Below are 21,099 nucleotides of genomic sequence, written 5' to 3'. Positions count from 1 at the left end.
TCTCAAACGCCTTGGTTCTCAAACGCCAAAAACCCAGAAGTAAGTGTCCAAGTTTTTGAACGTTTTTCGGAAGCCGAACGTCCGATATGGCTGTTGGCTATTTTTTCTGGGACATCTGCACCAATCAGAAGCTGCACACTGGGTTTTGAAGTCAAATGGACTTCCGGAATGGATTAATTTTGGCGCTTTTGTTTTTGCTATTTATTTTGCATTATTTTTTTTGAGGGGGTTTTTCGGTTAATTTGTTTTTGTGACTGTGTGAAACCCAGTCCAGCTATTGATTGATTGATTGTGTGACTGTGGAAATGGATAAGAGCTATCATCAGTGCAGGTAAGGGGGGGGAATAATTTTAATTTTTATCATCTACAATACTGTCTGATTTATTTTATAGTACAGTACATTGATTATTGCTTTAATTTGATGGATCAATGGTCTCATTAGATAGTAAAATTAATGTTAAATTGCTGTTTTAGGGGTTGTTTTTAAAAGTCTGGAACGGATTAATCCGTTTTGCATTACTTTGGGAAAGCGTGCCTTGGTTTTGGAATGCTTTGGAATGGACTTCCAGTTTGAGAACCAAGGTACCACTGTATCAAGATTAGGGATGCCATGAGCAAAAGTGGGGTCTTTCCTAAGAGCAGCTCCAGTACTGTGGGTAAGAAGCAATATGTGTCTGGCACTTCCCTCTCAAACCAAGAGCTGCATTTGAGAGTGGGGAGGAAGGAACTTTCCTCTTCCCCACATTTGCCTCAAACCACAGTTCCTGCATCAGGAGGGAAGGAAAAGTTCAGCTTGGGAGAACTAAGAGCAGAGCTAGGAATCGGGGTTGAGGGTCATGCCTTGTTCCAGCATTTGGTTTATTTGAAGAAATGGCCATAGTGAGGAATAAAATATACTATTTTAGCGAGCAATCCTATGGCAAGACCCATTGGGATGAGCAGCTTAGGATGCAGCAGATCTCCAGCTCAGCAAGGAGCTTCCTGGCCTTAGGTTCCCAATCCTGACTCAGTTGATGATACAACAGCATCATTGACTTATCCCAGCTCAGCTGGAGCTGTGCAGCAGAGCAGAGGCCGGTGTAAGGTGGGAGCAGAACCAGAGAGGGGAGACCTAGGTTAGATCCTGAGCCCATTCAGCTCGGTCATGTGACCTGGCAACCCAGCATAAAATACTGTCTTAAAGACTTGTTTTGCCTGTACCAGTTGTAGGCAGAGCAGCGGCATGAGGCTCTTGGATGAATAGGGTTTGGAAATGGTGTGACACCATTGCAGGTTAACTTACCCTGGTCTGCTTTGCGTGTCGAGGTCCCCAAGCCACTCCCTAAATAAATCACAATTCACACAGAATTTTTGTTTAAGGTTTTTGGCATAATTTTGGGCACAACTTTATTTAAATAGACACATGTGAGTGGTTGCTTAGGCATTGGTTCCGGCTATCTGTCCCCGCCTGGGGACAGAACTGACTTCCGGATTCCAGCAAAAGCCAGTAAGGGAAAACAATATTGGGGAGAAAATGGAGCCGGGCACCAGATCCTCACCTCTCCCCGCATGCTCCCAGTGGCTTGTGCGGCCCAAGCCCCATGCCAGGGCTTCAGACAAAAGCATGGCAAGCCCCTGGATTCCTTTAACGGAATTCCCTTCCACAGCAGCATTGGAAGGGCAGGCTCAGCCAATCCTTATCCCTCCTCCAACCAATTGATAACCAATGCCTAACCGCAACCTTACAAGTTGTGACGATTTGCTACGCAGTAGGCAAAAGCCAAATGGCCCAGCCAATCGGCCAGATGGACAAAATTCCTACCAGGCCCCTGCTCCAAAAGCTGATGACCCCATGACAAGCATAGCAAGGTCAATGCAAAAGCCCTAGATTAGGGAGGGTGGGTGGGTGATCCGGTGCACACAGCAAAAGAGAACGTTCAATGCTGCGTGCCCTGTGTTATAAAACTTTTGGTCCATCCCACAAATTGGCAACATCAAAATTTGCCCAGTAACCCAAACAGCCCAATCACTGCCAATGGCCATCTAAACGATCCAACCCAGCAACAGAGGGGTGGCCTGTCAGACCCCACCGCAACACATGCTCTCCATGAAGGAGAACATCCTTTATGCCAGCTTCTTGTGCATAAGATTTCTCCCTCAGAAACATTTGCATGAGGACTTTATCCACGTAACCAAGCAGGTTCCCCAATTGAATGTGTCGAGTTGGTTTCTTATTGTGCAATGAAGAAAAAGTGGAAGGCAGCATACCAGCTGAAAAAGAGAAGTGGTCCTTCGAATGTAGGCCAGCTCCATTATTTACATTAAATACATGATTCTCTCCCAAGCTATGCTAAGTTATCCCAATTAGGCTTGGGTACAGAACATTAACGTTCAAGTACAGATCATTAACTGTGGGTACTGAAGATTAACTGCTTGTGTCAAGATCACTGAGGTTTTCTTTTTGAAAGCAGGGTCTTGATATTCAGTAGTTTTCTTTTCTGTATGTTTCAAGGATGCTATAATTCTTCCATTCATTTTTTCCTTTTTTAAAAAAAGAATCCATTGGAAATTATAATTCTCAACCTTCTGTGACATGGCTGATGTTAATGGAAAGGCACATATTGATTCCAGTGAGTGCTGGCTCCAATTTTATGACATATTCACTGTTCCAACAATAATTAGTCATTGTTCTCAATTTCCTATTCATAAGTAGACATTTGAAATCCTTTACTGTAAAGTAATTTCAAATCCTACCAAACTATAACCAACAAACAGAAGAAATATGGCATTTACCCACCAAGCGGCACAATAATCAGTATTCCTTTTCCACTAGAATTATTGTTTTTAAGGGCTCTCCATCTTTTCTCCCTGCACTCTTAACAGTAGTTTGACAAAGAAATTAAGTAGGCAAAGTTTTTCTAGCACTTTTCTAGCTGCGTCAGAAAAAGCCTCACATTCTAAATATCATTATTCCCACCCAACCCCTGCAGACATTACTTGAAAGCGCAGAGCATTGCTCTAGTCAGATTTGTTTCTCCATTATGTGTTTAGGATCAGAGTTCCACAGTGCCAGATGCCACACCAACGATGCATCACTAAGCTGACTCTCTTCCCTCCAATTTCTTCCCACAAATCCATTTTGCAAACAAGCTAACAGCTTGAACCTAAGACTTGCTGTGCCAGGAAATAAGTGCTCAGGATGAGGGAAAGCACAAAACGTGACATTATGTTGCCATTTTAGCAATGTCATATTGGCACTGCAGATGGATTAATCAGCCCAGTGTTTGGGATCAGGATGCAATACAGCTGTTGTAGTCATACTGCATTGCAAAATGTTTGCTTGGAGGGTAGAGTTTACTAAAAGGAGCTGATATGATGAACATGAGGTAGGTACACTGCCCTGATTCACAGTATTTTTTGTAGCAGGATAAAAAAAAAACAGGCATAGGTGCAGTAAATTGGAAGAAAGGGTTTCATGCATGTTATAATGAGGTCACATTGGAGAAGCTTGGGTCATACATATGTAACATGCTAGGGCATGATTCATGTACAATATACCAGTCACACACACACACACACACACACACACACAAAAATAAGCAGAGAAATTTGTAGAACTATTTCAGCCTCATTTATTAAGTAGTCAATAGTCTGGGAGATGGGAAACACACAAAGGTTTCATTGGATAAAAAATCTAAAAGAAGACCTTCTCACCAGTGTGATATCAATCAAACAGCCAATCAGTGACTGAGTAAGCCCCTGCAGACTTTTGATCAATAGAACAAGGATGCAAATAAAACAAGGATCAATAGAGGCTAGGATGCAAAGCAAACTTTCATGTCCCTACCACGGTATGGAGAGACACAGAGGGTTTTTGGTGATACCAAACAGTGACCATATTGGCTTAGAACCTAGCAATGGTGTTTCTATCTGTCATTCTATCTCTTAAGGCAGATTGGAGGCTCATGCAGGATGGTTCTTAAAATCATATTATACCAACATTCAGGAGATGCCACTGAAATTTCACCAAAAGCTAATGTGACGTGGAGACAGGGGTCTTCAGGTTACCATATGAATAATTCTGAAGAAAACAAAACATGTTTTCAACAATGCTAGCAAGACTTCTTGGATAGTCCCAAACATCCTTACTTGTATTCAGATTTTGCTCGAAGCAAAACTGAAAGCAAAGTTAGAGGTTCCTCCTCAAATGAAACAGCTAACAAATTCTGAGAGAGGCCATGAGTTCTGATAAGAGTAGCAATGTAGAGATGGTTATATCCCTGCAAAATTATAAAAGTTGCACATTTGGGGGTATTTAAGAATCAGATGGATGAATTCCATAGGAGTACTTGCCTATATGTTATCTTTGATATAAATCTAAGTTCACTTCAGGTGTGTCACCGTTAAACAAGAACCTATTACAATGGAAATATTAACCTTAACAACATGTTAAGTGATGCTACTCAAAGGCAAAATAATAATCAGCCTTAAATTTTACTCAGTGATTATCAGGTTCTGATTTAACAGGAGATAATGAAGGGTTTTGAGTCCCTATTAATTACACTGACCAAAGTGTATTCCAGAGTATTTAATGGCCTCAGTCTTGCTACCATTAGTCATAACTAAATACTATTGAAACTAATGCCACAAATTAATTGAGATTAATTCAAGAGACATTACTCTTGGTGTGCATCACAATGATCTAGGTTTGTGCAAGTGGCATGTATGAAATAAAGGTTTTTGGAAATCAGTTACCAATGGTAACTGAAACCATATATACATTACTAACAAAAACATATTATTTTTAGTGATGTTGCAATGTTTTAAGTCTAGTTCAACCAGCAGCTTTCCCTTCTTTCATAAAAACCTGGGCTGTAAATAGCTTTGTTCCCCAAGCAGATAGAATGTTTGTGAACATTTTGTACTACCAGATGAGTTCAGCAAATTGGTGTCAGAGCTTTCTGAACACAACTACAATAGAGGATAAATGGATTTGAGAAACTGGTCAGATATAATTTTTAGTGGCTTCTGGTTCAGCTAGTTTGCCACCTAGGTACTACATGGCTAAATATGTGTGTATGCACCCATGTTGTCACATACATAAACTTTAAAATAGCATTTTACATTCAAAACCTTTACAACCAAAAGTTATTTGTGCATTTGGTGTGTATTTGTGTGGAAGTCTGTTCATCATGGGCACTATCCAATAATGACCCTGGAACAGTCACATCTGTCGCAGCCATGCTTATCATTTTGCTCCATGCCTTCAGCATCCTTCTGTGACTTATGCTTTATGCTTCTTAAAACAATGCTGCAATTTATTTACAAGGTGATACCATTTTGAGGCTGTAGTAGTAGCAGGATACAGCATTTGTTTCTCTTGCTGACAGTAGATTTCCCCTGAAATTATGTACTTGTGTTACATGATTTCATCAGGATACTGCTTCTTTGGTTTCCGCCATTACACACATAAGCATGATATTTGCCTTATCAGTCACTCTTGTCTGTCACATTCCTACTGGGAAGATACAACTCAAAGTGTTTGTTTTTCATTTTACTGCAAGAGCAGCGGTGAATATGAACTGCAAAGCAATCACGCTTTCCTGAATGTTACTTGTTTTCTCTTTGTTTATTGTGCCTACACCTGACAATACCCACCTCCTTGTACTGCAGCATATTTGATTGGATTTCTCTAGCCAAAGAAAAATATTGTGCTTGTAATATGGGGCAGACCAGTCTAGCTCTGGAGTATGTCCACAGTGGCTTATGCATAAAAGGAATGATATTTTCTTTGTGGTAAAGAGTTTCATAGCTCAGCTTTCCTTGCACTAACTACAGACTTGCTGGAGGCAAACTACAGAAATTGTGGAGGCACAGCTGTACATGCAGGTAGTTTTCCATACATTTCTCCCCATTACTCACCACTCAGCTTTGGTATCTGAAGGTACTGTACCAGCATACACTGAAGATCAACAGCCTGTGTAAGAAACTTTATTATTTTCCCCCCTTCTACTATTAAATTCTCACTTAGTTTTTAGCAAGGAGTTGAATGTGCAAATAATGCAGGATTCACCTGCTTCCTCTTTTTTTGTTGAAATTGCTGTTTGGCCCTCCCCACTCAGTGAGATGAACAGTGAAGTGCAGTTTTATGTATTTCCTTAGGCTGTCCATTTACATTAGGTTTTTTCCCCTTAAAAAAAGGAATGGAAACGTAATCCTTTCAAAAATGTTCTGCTGTAGAACAGTGTTATCTCTGTTTCTATGGAAGCAAGCCAAGCTGTGGAGCATAATGATGTATCTAAGGATTCACTGTGCTTATAGTATCCAAGAGAACACATCCTGATCAATATGAAAGGAAAGTTGAAGCAGATAAAAAAAAAATACAAGGATGTAAGTTCAGTACTGTGTGGAAGGGAGATTTATCCCTCTTCCTGGTTGAACCATCTGATCCTATGTGTGCAATCCTATACGCGCTTACCTGGGAACAGGCCTCATGTAGTCAATGGAGTGCACTTTTGAGGAGACATTTATAGGGTCACACTTTTATTTGTTTATCTGTTGGCTGATCAGGGTAACTGGGTTGAATAATCATTCCATATTCCCAGGTACTCTGGGAAATACAGGTCAGTTGGATCAAATCTGTGACTGCCAGACAAGTGTAAATATCTCATCGGAAGTTCTGGACACGATAGAATACCGTATTTTTCGCTCTGTAAGACGCACCAGACCATAAGACGCACCTAGTTTTTGGAGGAGGAAAACAAGAAAACAAATATTCTGAATTTCAGAAGCCAGAACAGCAAGAGGGATCGCTGCACAGAAAAAGCAGCGATCCCTCTTGCTGTTCTGGCTTCTGGGATAGCTGCACAGCGTGCATTCGCCCCATAAGACGCACAAACATTTCCCATTACTTTTTAGGAGGGAAAAAGTGAGTCTTATAGAGCAAAAAATACGGTACATGCAGATTTCATTATCTTTCGCTTTGTTTTCAATTTATAATCTGCCCTGTGCACAGAAGCTATGGGGAAATGAGGACAATGAGGAAAAGGGACACTGTCATGGATTGCTCCAAAGAATCCTAAGAACAGTAGCTTTATGAGAGTCAGGGGCGCCGACTTATAAAAAATATTGGGGGGGCGGGGGCCCATACCGACTTATAAAAAATATTGGGGGGGCCCAAGACCTCCAAACCGCTGCTGCTGGGGGAACGAAAGGGGCGAGCCCCGGGCTGCCCCGACCTTAAGTGAACCTGTGAGGGCCCGCCCTTTGCGGCAGCCGATTGGCTGCCGCCGTGGGCGGTGAATATTAATGAGCTAGGGGGAATCCCCGCTTCTCGCGGGGCTGACGCCAGCCCCGCGAGATTGTTGATGGGTCGAGAGCCCGCAACCCCACCCCCTCTCTAGATCGGGAGTGGCTTTGTTTTAACTTATTACTGAATGTATTTTAAAAGGTAACTATCGTCAAACAACGAAAATAAAAAATACCAACATAATTTTGTGATTTTACAAAGCATAATATAACTTATAATTTTCTTAAATTATTGGGGGGGCTGAGCCCCCCCAAATGAATTTTTGAGGGGGCTTGGGCCCCCTCAGGCCCCATGGAGTCGGCGCCTATGATGAGAGTCCCCATAATTCTTCATTAGAGATTGCTTCAAAAGATGACTATTCCTTGAGGAAATGACTATTGTGTCTTGCATGTTGTAACTTGAGATGGCCACCAACTCGGATGGATTTAAAAGAGGCTTAGACATATTCAAGGAGGAGAAGGCTATCAATGCCTACTAGCCATAATGGCTGTGCTCTGACTCCACCACTGGGGGTAGTAAGAAGACTCCTGTGGTTGAATTCTGCTTGCCGGTTTCCCATTGGTTGGCACTGTGAGAACAGGATGTTGGATTAGATGGGTCATTGGCCTGATCCAGCAGGTTCTTCTTATACTCTTATGAGGTTTGTACGGTGGGCTTAAGATGGCACTCATGCTTGATTTAACAGATTGTAAGGGGTATAAGAGAACATAGTATTTAATATATGTAGGTTCTATGCCACCTAACGGGACATGGGTGGCGCTGTGGGTTAAACCACAAAGCCTAGGACTTGCCGATCAGAAGGTCGGCAGTTTGAATCCCCGCGACAGGGGGAGCTCCCGTTGCTCGGTCCCCGCTCCTGCCCACCTAGCAGTTCGAAAGCACGTCAAAGTGCAAGTAGATAAATAGGTACCAATCTGGCGGGAAGGTAAATGGCGTTTCTGTGTGCTGCTCTGGTTGGCCAGAAGCGGCTTAGTCATGCTGGCCACATGACCTGAAAGCTGTACGCCGGCTCCCTCAGCCAATAAAGCGAGATGAGCACCGCAACCACAGAGTTGGCCACGACTGGACCTAATGGTCAGGGGTCCCTTTACCTTTACCTATGCCACCTAAAGCCTTGCAAGCTCTTTTGGTCATATAACATCTGGACTAATGGATTCTGTGATTATTGCTTGACTTAAACTCTGATCAGGCATTCTACTAATCTGGGAAAACAACACACCATTGCCATCTTGTGAGCTGAAGGCAGCTCTCTGAACCTGTCAGACTGATTTTCTACTGGTGACTTCTCACTTCGTGCAGCTGCTGTTTATACACTGGAGGTTGATGCGTATGGAAGTATCACACAGGACCCCTTTGAAATTAAAAGCCCCAGATTAGAAGAAAGCTTGAAGAGGGCTTGACCTTGAAATCCAATAGATCTCAGGAGAACCTACTTTTGTAAGGAGGCTCATTTCTGTAATGGTGCCAAGCTTTGGAATAAACTCCCTAGCTTCAGTTGTGTGGTAAGAATACATCTCTAAGTGCTACAATCCTTTGATGCCAGATGATGATGATGCGTTTATGAGACTTATTAGCTGTTTGTTCCCAAAGAAACTCCAAGTGACCTAAATTGGGGAAAATGCATGTATAGATTATACTGTAGAAAAGGGGGTGACGTGGAATCATATAACACTTTACCATTCCATACAACAAACCCCAAGCCCTTCCCCAAGGCTAATAAACAAAAAACATTAGCAGTACACCAACAATAAACAAAACAATACTCTTAACTAGCAGATAAAAACAAAAACACAGACAACCTATCACTAATTCAAAAATCATTGACATCAACCCAGTGTGTTTGTTTTTTTAATCTCTGCACTCCAGCCAGAAGTCCCATGTTCGGGCCAGCTGCTGTTAATCAGTGGTGGGCATATTTTCCAGGGATGATCCAGACTCTCTCCTCTCCTTTCAGGAGAAGCAGCAGCAAAGATAGAGCAGGAAAATGGGACAAGTCTTATCTGCTCTGCAGTTGTCCTGACTGCTGCCCCCTGCCTCCTCCTGATCCTGGCTGGGGTGCACAAAAGCAGGCACCATAGCCTGGGAATTTATCCTCCTACCCAGAAGTCCAGCATCAAGGCCAACGGTTGTAAATCAGTCCTCTAGGGATGGTCTGGCATCTCTCCTCTCCCAGGACTTTCTTATTTATCCAGATTTTTTTAAAGGGGTTACATTTATTTGTGCTATTGTTTGTTTGTTTGTTTGTTTGTTTTGGCTCATGCTTTTTAGTTTCCACTGTCTTTGGGTGGATTTCATTGTTGTTGATTATTGGAGACTGTCATGGGATCAGAGGAACAGAGGTGTAGAAATGTTTAAATAAATAAATAAATAGCAACATAGCTAGGATCTTGGAAACCCTTTACATGCGCTTGACACAATATGTTTGCTTTCTCCTCTGTCTCTGCTACTGACTCACTCCAGGAACATATAGAGGTTCCATTTCTGTAGGTCAGCTTTATAGCCTGTGTGTATAGCACTCATGTTATACACCTCTCAGGAGGGCAGTATCACTTGTACGCTATATAAATCTGAATCAAGGAAGAAGACTATGCAGGAAGTCTTGACTTCAGCACTCTAGGTTAGGGCTGGGCTAATGTGTCTTGCTCCAGTGCATGTCACTTTTTGTGGTATTTACTTCATTCATTGCATTTCTGCATTTACAAGCCATCTCAAAATATGTATTTAAATACATATTTGAACACTTAGCAATTTATATGTTTCGATAATGTAGCTAAGAGCTGCACTTTGGCGTCCCAAGTAATCTGTTGGCCAGCTAAAGTTCCGATCTGCACATAAATCCAAGAGCTTTTAGATTGGGGCATTTCCTATCGGAATTTTCGCAAAGCTCGTATTCATCAAGCATCCCTTCACTGGCAGCACATGGAAAGGGGGTGAAGGGAGAAGTTTTCCTTTGGTTCATTTTTCAGAAGTGCAAGTTGAAACAAAACTCACTGAATTACTGCAATACCTTTGAAGTCTGTCATAGGCCTGGTTTGTATCTCGGCCCTTGGAGACCCTAATGGAGACACCCATTAGACTTCTGGAAGCAAAGACACCTCATATTTCTCTCTTAATCGCTATAGCACATTTTAAATTGCAGTGATTTATCGTTTCTTCAGCATCTGCCTTCATCTTCAGCAACGACACCATCCTCAAGGAGCTGCCCTCCTCACCAAGCAGTGGAGAGGAAATTGTAGCACCTGGCTGATTATAGTCTTCCTATGGAAGGCCATTATTTTGCAACAATGGGACCAATACATTCTGAACTGAGGCATTTGGCCCTACAAGCCAGACTCATAGCAAAACCAAACAATTGGGAAACAAATTGTGTGAGAGAGAAGTGAGGGGGGAGAAAGAGAGCCCTGAGTGGTGAGAGGTTGAAAGCACTGTGCTGTTGGATTTAGTTTCCTTTGAAAGAGGATACATTTAGTTTCTTTGTAATAATTGGAATTGTAATAGTTGCTTTATTTATAATAAAAAGCAGACTTCTTTGGTGGGGAAGCTAGCCTGCCTCCCTCCTTAATTTCCTTCTGCTGGCAGGTAAAGACCTTGTTCCATCAGGCTTTGGGGAATTGACTGCTTTTAATGAAAGGGCTGGTGTTTTGCTGTTTTTATTGTAATTACTTGTATGTTTTAAACATATTTATATAAATAGTTTTAATTTTAATGGTTTTTTTAAAAAAAATTCTATGTTTTTAGAAATTTGAGTTTTTAGCTGTAAGCTGCTTTGAATACTGTCACGGGAAAAAGTGGGGAGTGATAATAATAATAATAATAATAATAATAATAATAATAATAGGGAGCCACACAGACATTAATACAATAGGCAGTAGATTTCCAGACACCTACTTGGGCAGCACTTCCAAAGCTGCCCTCTGTCCCCTAGTTCTGCCTAATGCCAGCTTGACATTTTATGTGGAACTGTCTGCCCTCTTTTCAAAGTTGCAAATTGTGTTATCCCCATACATAAACTCAATCACCATATAGGGCACTTATCTGAGGCTGCATCCCTGCAGAGAATTGCCCATTCAGCATAACATTGCTCTATAGCGCAATCCGGTGCATGTCTACTCAAACAGAAGCTCCAGTGAATTTAGTAAGACTTAAAGGTAAAGTCAAGTCCAGTCGCAGACGACTCTGGGGTTGCGGTGCTCATCTCGCTTTACTGGCCAAGGGAGCCGGCATTTGTCCGCAGACAGCTTCCGGGTCATGACTAAGCCACTTCTGGCGAACCAGAGCAGCACACAGAAACACCGTTTACCTTCCCGCCGGAGCGGTACCTATTTATCTACTTGCACTTTGACATGCTTTCGAACTGCTAGGTTGGCAGGAGCAGGGATCGAGCAATGGGAGCTCACCCCTTCGCAGGGATTCGAACCGCTGACCTTCTGATAGGCAAGCCCAAGAGGCTCAGTGGTTTAGACCATAGCACCACCCGCATCCCTCGAGTAAGACTTAATCCCAGCCTAATATTCAGGCTGCAGTCCTGTGCAAACTTAGCTGGGAGAACTTCTTCCAAGACACCAGGACTATGCTGGAACATAGAAACCAGAAACAGCTTGGAAGATCCATGCTGTTTAACACATATAAGTTTATTCCATATTGTTTGAAAGCTATTGCTTTCGCATTGTTTCTTGAAGCATTTTGCAGCATTTTGCTGTGTTTAAATGTGTAGGTTTTTGTTTTGTTTTGCTTTTTAAAAATATTATTATTTAAAAATATTATTTCCTATCTCTGATAAGCTGCCTTAAAAATATGGGTAAGTCAAAAGGTCAGTTACTTCCAATTGATTACTGAAAGGTTTTAACTTTTCTCTCTAGGCACTTTCAGGAATATTGCATTTGGGGCAAGGCTCTGTGTATGCATTGATGCCACAGAACTGACATTTGGAGGGGAGCGCAGCTTCTGGCCCTGGGTTCAAATTTTGAATTTCTGAGAGTCCCTCATGGTCAAATGTTATAAATGAATGAACAATACCTGCTGAAATCCCAAGAGGCAGAGGGTGACAGCTACAAGACTGAATAGATCCTCAGCCCTCACAGGGACTAGTAGAATAAGAACAAATTACATAAAATACCTAGTATGGTAAATTATTCAAAACAAACAAATTTACAAACTGTAATTACTTTTATATAAATTGCAGGGTATAAGATTTTCTTGCTGCATAATCTGAATTGCCTTAGTGCAATTTCTTTTTATTATTTTAATATTTTAGGCACAAAGTAAACATGGGGAGCACTTCAAAGAAAGTTGTCCTGTGAACAAAACACTTAAGGTTTTACATGCTAGAAAACACAGCCTTTGAGGACTTTGGATTTGCGTGTGGTAGAGAGAAAGAGCGCTAAAATGCTTACTGATGATGTCAGGGGAAAAAGGAAGGTGGGAGGAGAAATTGTTTTTTTTCCTGAGGCTTTGCTGTTGCAGTTTATTTTCTGAGGCCTGAGTGGAAATCTAAAACTGATTTCCCGTGTGTGCAGAGTTTAACCAGCCATCTGTTGAGGGAAGAGAATGTAGCACACAAAAACCTATTCTTTACTGCTTCTGCATTACACTACTGAATTCCCAAATACTGTAGCACCAGTTCATTTCCTGGAGGGAACCAGTAGCTCCAGTGGCAATAATGTATGTGGATTCATTCCTTTAAAAAAACCACACCACAAAATCCCTTCTTCATCTGGAATCACAGGCAGTGGTGTGAATAAAATATGGACACTTCCTGGCTTTTGGGACATGTTACACCAGAAGCAGATTTGCCATGACTGCTGTTGAGGAACAGAAAGTACCTCAGTAACTTCTCTTATTTTATCCACTCCTGTGTGGAGACAATTAACCATTTTATTAATTTTGATCCTCACTGTTTGACCATTGGGCTCAGATAATTCAGGATTTGGTTTGCCTGTTTGTTTTAAATAATCTAGTTCAAATTCTAATTTGTCCCTGGAAAGAAACGAGCACTTCTATTTTATTCTTTGTTTTAAAAAGCTTATAGTCCACCTTTCCGTCCTTAGGGTGCACAAGTGGTTTGCATTTTTAAAAACGCATTTTGCATTTGCAAATCTCACATGCGCTCCCTCCCCCACAAAGCGTGTTCTCTTTCATGGAGAGCAATTGTTGCGGTGGGGGTTAAGAAGACACCCAACTGTTGCTGGGTGGGAAAAGAATGATGGCCACCATTACAAATGGGTTCTACCTGTTGCTGGGGAGATTTATATGTTGCCATTTTGTGATTGATAGCCATAGCCTATATATGCCCTGCGCGCAGCCTTGAGCTTCCTCTTTCCGCTGTGCGCATCAGATCACCCGCCCTCTCTCCCTATGTTCAGGGTTGTTTGCTTGACCTTGCTATGCCTGTCATGGGGTCATCTGCTTTGGGGGCAGGGTCCTAGTAGGAATGCAAATGTCAGTCTGTCCCCATGTGGGGGCAGATAGTTTCAACCAATTCCTAGGCAACCACTCACATTGCTTGTATTTTAATAAAGTTGTGGCCAAAATTATGCCAAAAACCTTAAACAATTTTGTTTTATTTGGGGGACCTTGACTTGCAATATAAGCCTCACATTTGATATATACATACCAAGGTTTCCTGATCACTAGAGTTCTCTTCACATGAGAAATGATAGGACCACTCAGGGCCAGCCCACACACAAGGCAAGGTGAGACACTGAATTGCTGGCTTCTGGTGCCGGTGGCACAGAGGTAGCAACAACTGCAGCTCATTCCGTGGAGGCCAGATCTGCCCCATCCTTGGTAACACCCCTCCCTGGCCATGCCACACAGCACTCCAGGGATCGGTGGTCCTGTTCACATGGAAAACCTTTTTGCATTCAGCTGTGCACAGAAGTGTTCCAACACAGGAAGATTGGCAATTAAAACTGATGGGTTATGCAGAAATGGCAAAACTCATTGGAAGAATAAGAAATCAAGAAGACAGACCTTTTAAAACAGAATGGGGAGAAATTATTGACTATTTGAAGACACATTGTAAAACAATCAAAACATTAGTGGGACTGATAGAAACACATGCAGCAAGAGACAATTAAGGGGACACTAAGGAAAAATCGGTAAATATCTTTGAACTGGAGTAAGAAAATATAAAATAAATAACCACAGAAAGGAGGCGAGGGAAGTTGAGGAGAAAATCAATTAGATTTGTAAAGATTCAGGATTGTTGGTTTTTTTTGCTTTTGTTAAAATATTTGTAAAAGGTAAAAATGAAAAATACAATATTAAAAAAAAAAATAGAAAGAGAGGAAGGATTAGACATAACCAAGAAATGTGACCCTCTGCAATTTAAAAACAACTTTGAGGTTAGCAGCCAAGACAGATTATTATCTCTTTAATAGAGGACGAGCCCAGGATATACTAAATCATAGGCCTAGTGAAACCTGCCCAACCAAGTGTCCCTGTGTATGTGATGGCTTGGAAGAAGAAACATTTGCTGAGAGTTGAAAGGAATAAATTGGGGGTCCCCTTTTTCCTCCTGTCAAGCTTCTCTGGGAAGTGACAGTGGACTAGTCAAATGGTAATTCTTCCACAGCAGTCAACACTCAGTATGCAGGCTTTTCCAGAAAAGTCAGGCCACATCTGGGATGGAATGTTAGGCTGCGGGAGTTGGAATTATTTTCCCATTTCCAACACATGAAAAAGAATTGAAATCTATACATTTACCCCCCACCCCCACCCCCACACTCACACCCCACACACAAGCAATGATTATTTTTGGAAGCATGCTGCACCAAACCAGCCCCTCATTGTGGGGGTTTTAAAATTTGGGACAGATAGTAAAAAAATGTATGGTAACTGCAAGAAAGAATTGCGCTGCTTGCTTTGTTTCAGTGCAGATGGTGTATGAAGATGCATCTTTTCTGTAGCTTAATAAAAAGACAAGTTTAGCTTTATGACAGGCTCTTTTCCCCCTTAAAGACAGCATTGTGAGCAATATCTGTGCTGTGGGAAAATGTTGAAGACTGTGTTATCATTCTACTGTTTTATACCCTTATCTGCATTTAACTCTTTCTCTCTTTTAGCTGCTGAATTTTATGAATATCCTGTGCTTTTCTTTTTCTTTTTTTACCCAGTGCTTTTCAGGGCATGGGGTGATTGTGTACAAGCCTAGATTAAACTTAATTTTTTTTGGGGGGGGGGGAGAAATGCAGTCAACTGAATCAGCCAATTCAATTAACCACCTAGCCTTAATAAAGGATAAAGTGCCAGGAATTCTAAAACACTGTATTACCTCCTTAAAGGATCACTGTCAATCTTGTGAAGGTTTCAAGCAAAACTGATTGCTGGAGAAGATTGAAGCTGTTTTGTGCTAGAAATCAGTTACAACCGCAGGGAGTTGACTTTATTATTTTGGAACTTGAACAGGCATTAAAATTAGCATTTCCCCCCTTTTATGAAATCTATAAGTGTCATAATAAATGATTTAGCCGGTGATGTGTGGCAAAGCCTTGAAATTATGTTTCCCTTAGATTGGGATCACATACAAGGAAGCAAGAATAGTGGAAGGTTTCTCTCCAGGCTGTTTGCATTCAATGAATATCACTCAAGGGCACAGCAATGGGACTGGACTGGCTTCTACCTCTTGAAGAGTTATATAAGCAATCTGGAACGAAGCAGGATGGCATGCCATTAGTGAATACAAATATATTGTCCCCTGTTGAACCTACTACTTTGTATGCAAGTGAGAAATTGGAGAAAGGATGAGGAAAATGGTTCTCACTAAGAATGAGTTGAATTTTTGTGAGATTCTGTTTTCATTTGGGGGGGAGGGTGCTAACTCCTCTACTGGGACAACACTGAGACTAAGGCGGAGAAAGATGACAGCCAGGATCACCCCCTGCAGGAAAGCAGGCAGGTGGGGGCTGGCTTCTGATTGAGGTGGTTGGGCGGCACCCCTTTCCCTAAAGGATCAGCTTCCATAGCTTGGGGCAATATTTCTTCTTGCTCTAGGTAAAATATGGATCTCACTTCTGAACTGAATGCAAGACTTGTCAGACCCTTTCAAGGGGATAGTGACTTTGCAGAATGAGAGGAATTTATTTTATTGCAAGTAGATTTAACTGGAGGCACATTAATGAAGCTCATCATGGTGAGTGCCAGGTTTTCATTTGGAAGCCAGTGCAATCCAAAAACGACATGCCAAGGCTTGGGGGGCGGGCAGTAGTGTGGCGAGAAAGAACACTGCCTCTGGAGTTCACAAGCTGAAAGCGGGGAAATTGGACTTTTCTTTAAATGGGTGAAAAAGCAAGAGATAAGGTAGCCAAATGGTTTCTCCTCTGCTCCTGCCTTGGTCTTCCTTGTTATCCTTTACTTTCCATGTCCTCTGCTGCAACAGTAAGGATTTGAGTTTGGTGTGCTCACCATCATCATAAAGATATTAAGAATCCCTATTGTAGGCCCTTCCCATATCCCCAGCTAGGAGTACAAGGCAAGCGAGATGTATACATTTTATGGAAGTTTAGAAAGGTTACCACTAGAGCTATATCCCAGTTCAGCAGTGAATATGCAGAGCTGCCAGTGTTTTTTTGGGAGAGTAGTTGAACAGATCAGTTGCTTGATGGGAATGGGGGAGTTGTGTGTGTGTCAGGGAAAAACTAGATCCAACACATTTTTTAAAGGAGTCCATGTGCCTGGCTCCAGCTGCTGGAAGAAGCTGTGAATTGTATGTATAGTGTAGCATCAATTAGTGCACGTGTTTACTGACCTGCTAGGGATACCCATGTCAAAGCCTGCTTCAGAACATGGATTTGTACATTTGTTTCCACAAGTTGATTAAAAAGTGATGTACCATTAAGACTAGCAGATCGTACTTTTAGTATTTTTGCAACACATTGACTGCTCACTTTAAAGCACTTGGGAGAAAAACATTGTGTTGCAGGTAGATTTTAACTTGCTCCGTGTTGCACAGCATGTCATTATGAGTAAGAACCCTACTTTATAATGGTATTAATAGTGACATCTGTGTTGCATCTACTAACTAGGTTTAATAAATCAAAAATTCAAGTAATCAGCAGCAATTTTGCCAATGATTGTGACTCTCAAATGCCTACATTTCTGGGATGAATATTAATGATAATTTTAAATTGTACTGGCATGTCTGTTACTTCAGCCTAAGCTTTGTCAGCATACAGTTATCAAATCCTGTATATGGTGCAGATTGAGGGCACATTTCCTGGTTCAGGTGAGGTCAGATATACAAAAGTTATTTAAATTCATTGAAGACTGAACACTTTCCTAATACAGTAATACCTCCACAAATGTCCGCCTTGTCTAGTGTCCATTCCGGCAAACTTCCGCAGCAAACCTGGAAGTACCAGAACAGGTTACTTCCGGTTTTGCCACTTGCACATTTGCAGAAGCGTTAAATCGTGCTTCGTATATGCACAGAGGTGCAAACTGCTCTGTGCATGTGCGCAGACACTGCGCTTTGTCCTGTGTCCTTTTTGGCTAGTGGCCAGGCTCCAGAACGGATCCCAGCCACAAAACGAGGTACGACAGTATTTGAGATTAGTTTGGTAGATTGTTAATTTGCTATAATATATCCCAGAGGTAAACTTGATTCCATTGCAATATGGGGGGGCCCTCCAGTGAGTGCAGCATATGTGGTGGGTCCCACCATGCCATTCCGTGGGTGCACTTATAGGCAGCATGAAGGTACATTGGTAGGACAGGCTGCCAGGCACCCATTCTCTCTTATTCCAGTGTAGTGCTGCCACCATCCATATTAACAAGCACACAGGCAGTTCAGACTTACAGGAGTTTACATTTAAGGAGAAGGACAGGCCTTATTACAGGACTTTGTTTCTAAACTGTGGAACCTTGCTACTGTAAAAATTTAGTCAAAACTGAATGATAAAAAGAGTCAAAGTTGCAGGAGTCTCCCTCCGTTCAGGGTAATCTGAAGTATATTTCTTGAAAAAGTGGAGAAGTTCTTCATATTCACATCACACATACACACATTAACGGCCATTCTGACCTTGTTAATAAATTCTAATTGTGATTTTCTTGTTGCTATAAGTGTTTCCATTATGTTGCTGCACTGAATGGGCTTTGTCTGGTGGCTGATTTTAATGCTGCAATTGCCCATCAGTTGTGCAGTTGGTGGTTTCATTAAAATGACAATTAACTTTTTTAATCAACACAATTATGAATTAATTAATTCCCAACCACTCTCTCTAAAACAACATAAAACAGAAATGGAGATGCCATTTGCATGCAAAAATGGAGAGAGCGAAGCTGCCTAGTCCTGTTTTCTGCCAGTTGCCGGTGATAAAATATATGTGCATATGAAATATGTAACCATTTTAATAAAAACAAATATTGTTATGCCTTCCTTTTTCATATAGGTGCTTCTCTTATATCAGTATAATATATTATAATAGCACTGAATTATTTTCTCATAAGTAACTTTGTCAGATCAAAGCACTCATTGTGCTTTAAGAACTTTATGATGCAAATAAATTGGTAGGTGCTGATTTTAGGATTGGACCCACCACTGTAAATCAGTAGATTTCTATCATATGCAGCTGAGGAGCTCCTGAGCAACTGATAATCTCGTAATGCTTGGTTGATGATGTTAATATACCAATCATAAATGGATATGAAAGAAACCCTACATTAGTTATTTATCTGTATCCTGACCTTCCTGTAATCAAAGCAGCTAACTAACAAATTATGCTAAAATAAAGAACGACATGTAAAAACAAGCATAATTAACACCCCTTCCAATCAAATAAACACTCAAATGCAGCATAGATTTAGCTACAGAAGAGACCTTGGTGTTCAAAACCTTGATGTAATAAAAATGGCTTCTAGCTTTTTTCTAGTTACAAGCAATTGTTTACAATTTTGAATGTTCCCCTTGAACAAGAAACCTCACTAGATAGCATAGTGGTGACAAAACTGAGCTGAGCTCTTCTCCTAAGTCATGTTAGCTTTCTAAATGCAGGCAGTTTTATTCATGGAGAACTTTCTAATCTCTCCACCTGGAGGCTAAAGTGATGTAGGCCAGAGAGCACTTGATACCATCAAACATATAAATGGATGCTTTCCTTCAAATAGCAGATCTAAAACAGCTCAGCAGCTGCTTTCCTTAGGGTAAAAAGCAGCTTCAGAGGGGAGTGATCTGGAGCCATCATGGGCCTTGTTCTAAACAGCTATGTGAAAGAGGCTAGGGAATATTTAAAACTGGAATTTTAAGATCTATAAGCAGCTCTTTTGAATTAGGCCATGCCCTTTTGTACCAGGATGTATAGGCATACCTTACTGGTATGGATCAATCAAATGTTCCCAAAGAAGAACAGATATCACCTGTTGCTCATGCATGCAGTGCTGATCAATACAACTACTAGGAGAGCGCAGAATATGGTCTGAAGCTCAACATCAAAAAAACTAAGCTCATAGCCACTGGTCCCATCACCTCCTGGCAAATAGAAGGGGAGGAAATGGAGGCAGTGAGAGATTTTACTTTCTTGGGCTCCATGCTCACTGCAGATGGTGACAGCAGTCACGAAATTAAAAGACGCCTGCTTCTTGGGAGAAAAGCAATGACAAACTTAGACAGCATCTTAAAAAGCAGAGACATCACCTTGCCAACAAAGGTCTGCATAGTTAAAGCTATGGTTTTCCCAGTAGTGATGTATGGAAGTGAGAGCTGGACCATAAAAAGGCTGATGGCCAAGGAATTAATGCTTTTGAATTATGGTGCTGGAGGAGACTCTTGAGAGTCCCATGGACTACAAGAAGATCAAACCAATCCATTCTGAAGGAAATTGGCCCTGAGTGCTCACTGGAAGGACAGATCATGAAGCTGAGGCTCCAATACTTTGGCCACCTCATGAGAAGAGAAGACTCCCTGGAAAAGACCCTGGTTGGGAAAGATTGAGGGCACAAGGAGAAGGGGACGACAGAGGACGAGATGGTGGGACAGTGTTCTCGAAGCCACTAACATGAGTTTGACCAAGCTGCGACTAAACAACAAGAACAAATAGTGTAGTGATTCAAGCAATTATCTCTGAGCCAGGAAACCTCCAATTCAAATCTTGTCTAAGGTGGCTTTAGACAAGACTCCCCCTTTCCATCTAGTGCCAACTTGACATTTTGCTGCCTGAAGTGGAGCCAAAAGGCTCATTCTCCTCACTCCCTCTGCTGCTGAGGCCAAGATGTTTAAAACCCTTACTTCATCCTCCAGATTGCCAGCTCTTGCTTTTGTGGCATCACCTGCTTCACCCTGCAGTATGTTTCAGACCCCACCCACTCCATCACTCACAGTATCTGGGAGAGTACAATAGGCACCTGTATATGAATTACATAACTCATGGTTTGAATGTTATGAAGCATCAAGCATTGTTAGCTCCCATTGTCCTGTGTTAGTGGTGGCAGCACTGCTGGATTCCCCTCCTCTTAGCCTCCTTTCAAGGAAGGGGATTCTTCTTCAGAGTGAGGCTCTTTGTGTGAGGTAGTCCCAAGAGTGTCTGCACCACTGGGGCTATGGGTTCTGTTTTAAAACTAGGACTGCCTTTGTCTGAACAAGGTAAAAGGGAGGGGAAAGTCAAAAAATCTGGATAGAGCCTCACAGGGTGGTGAGTGATGGTGAGACAAGGAAGCTGTAATCTCTCTCTCTCTCTCTCTCTCTCTCTCTCTCTCTCTCTCTCCCACCCTTAAGCATCCTAAGGCAATTGCCACAATTTGCTTTCCTCTTTAAATATATATATACGAAAGCAAATATATATATATATATACACACACACACATATATATATCTTATT

The 21,099-nt window shown here is 41.6% G+C and overlaps 2 protein-coding genes across 9 annotated transcripts in view; both read left to right on the top strand.

Annotated features, from left to right (window-relative positions):
* The window catches only part of LOC310842696 (uncharacterized protein), a 1,538,459-nt gene that overhangs the window by 842,984 nt on the left and 674,376 nt on the right, over positions 1 to 21,099 (top strand). Inside the window, exon 5 of the mRNA XM_083734851.1 lies at positions 317 to 647. The gene's annotated coding sequence lies outside the window, so the exon portion shown is untranslated. The remainder of the gene's footprint in view (positions 1 to 316; positions 648 to 21,099) is intronic.
* Positions 1 to 21,099, top strand: part of PCDH9 (protocadherin 9) — a 754,509-nt gene that overhangs the window by 671,906 nt on the left and 61,504 nt on the right. The window lies entirely within an intron of this gene.

This window comes from Podarcis gaigeae, assembly GCF_964106915.1.
Source record: "Podarcis gaigeae genome assembly, chromosome: 4".
NCBI lineage: Eukaryota > Metazoa > Chordata > Lepidosauria > Squamata > Lacertidae > Podarcis > Podarcis gaigeae.
The sequence above is the reverse complement of the archived record's forward strand: the minus strand, read 5'-3'. Positions and strand labels throughout refer to the sequence as shown.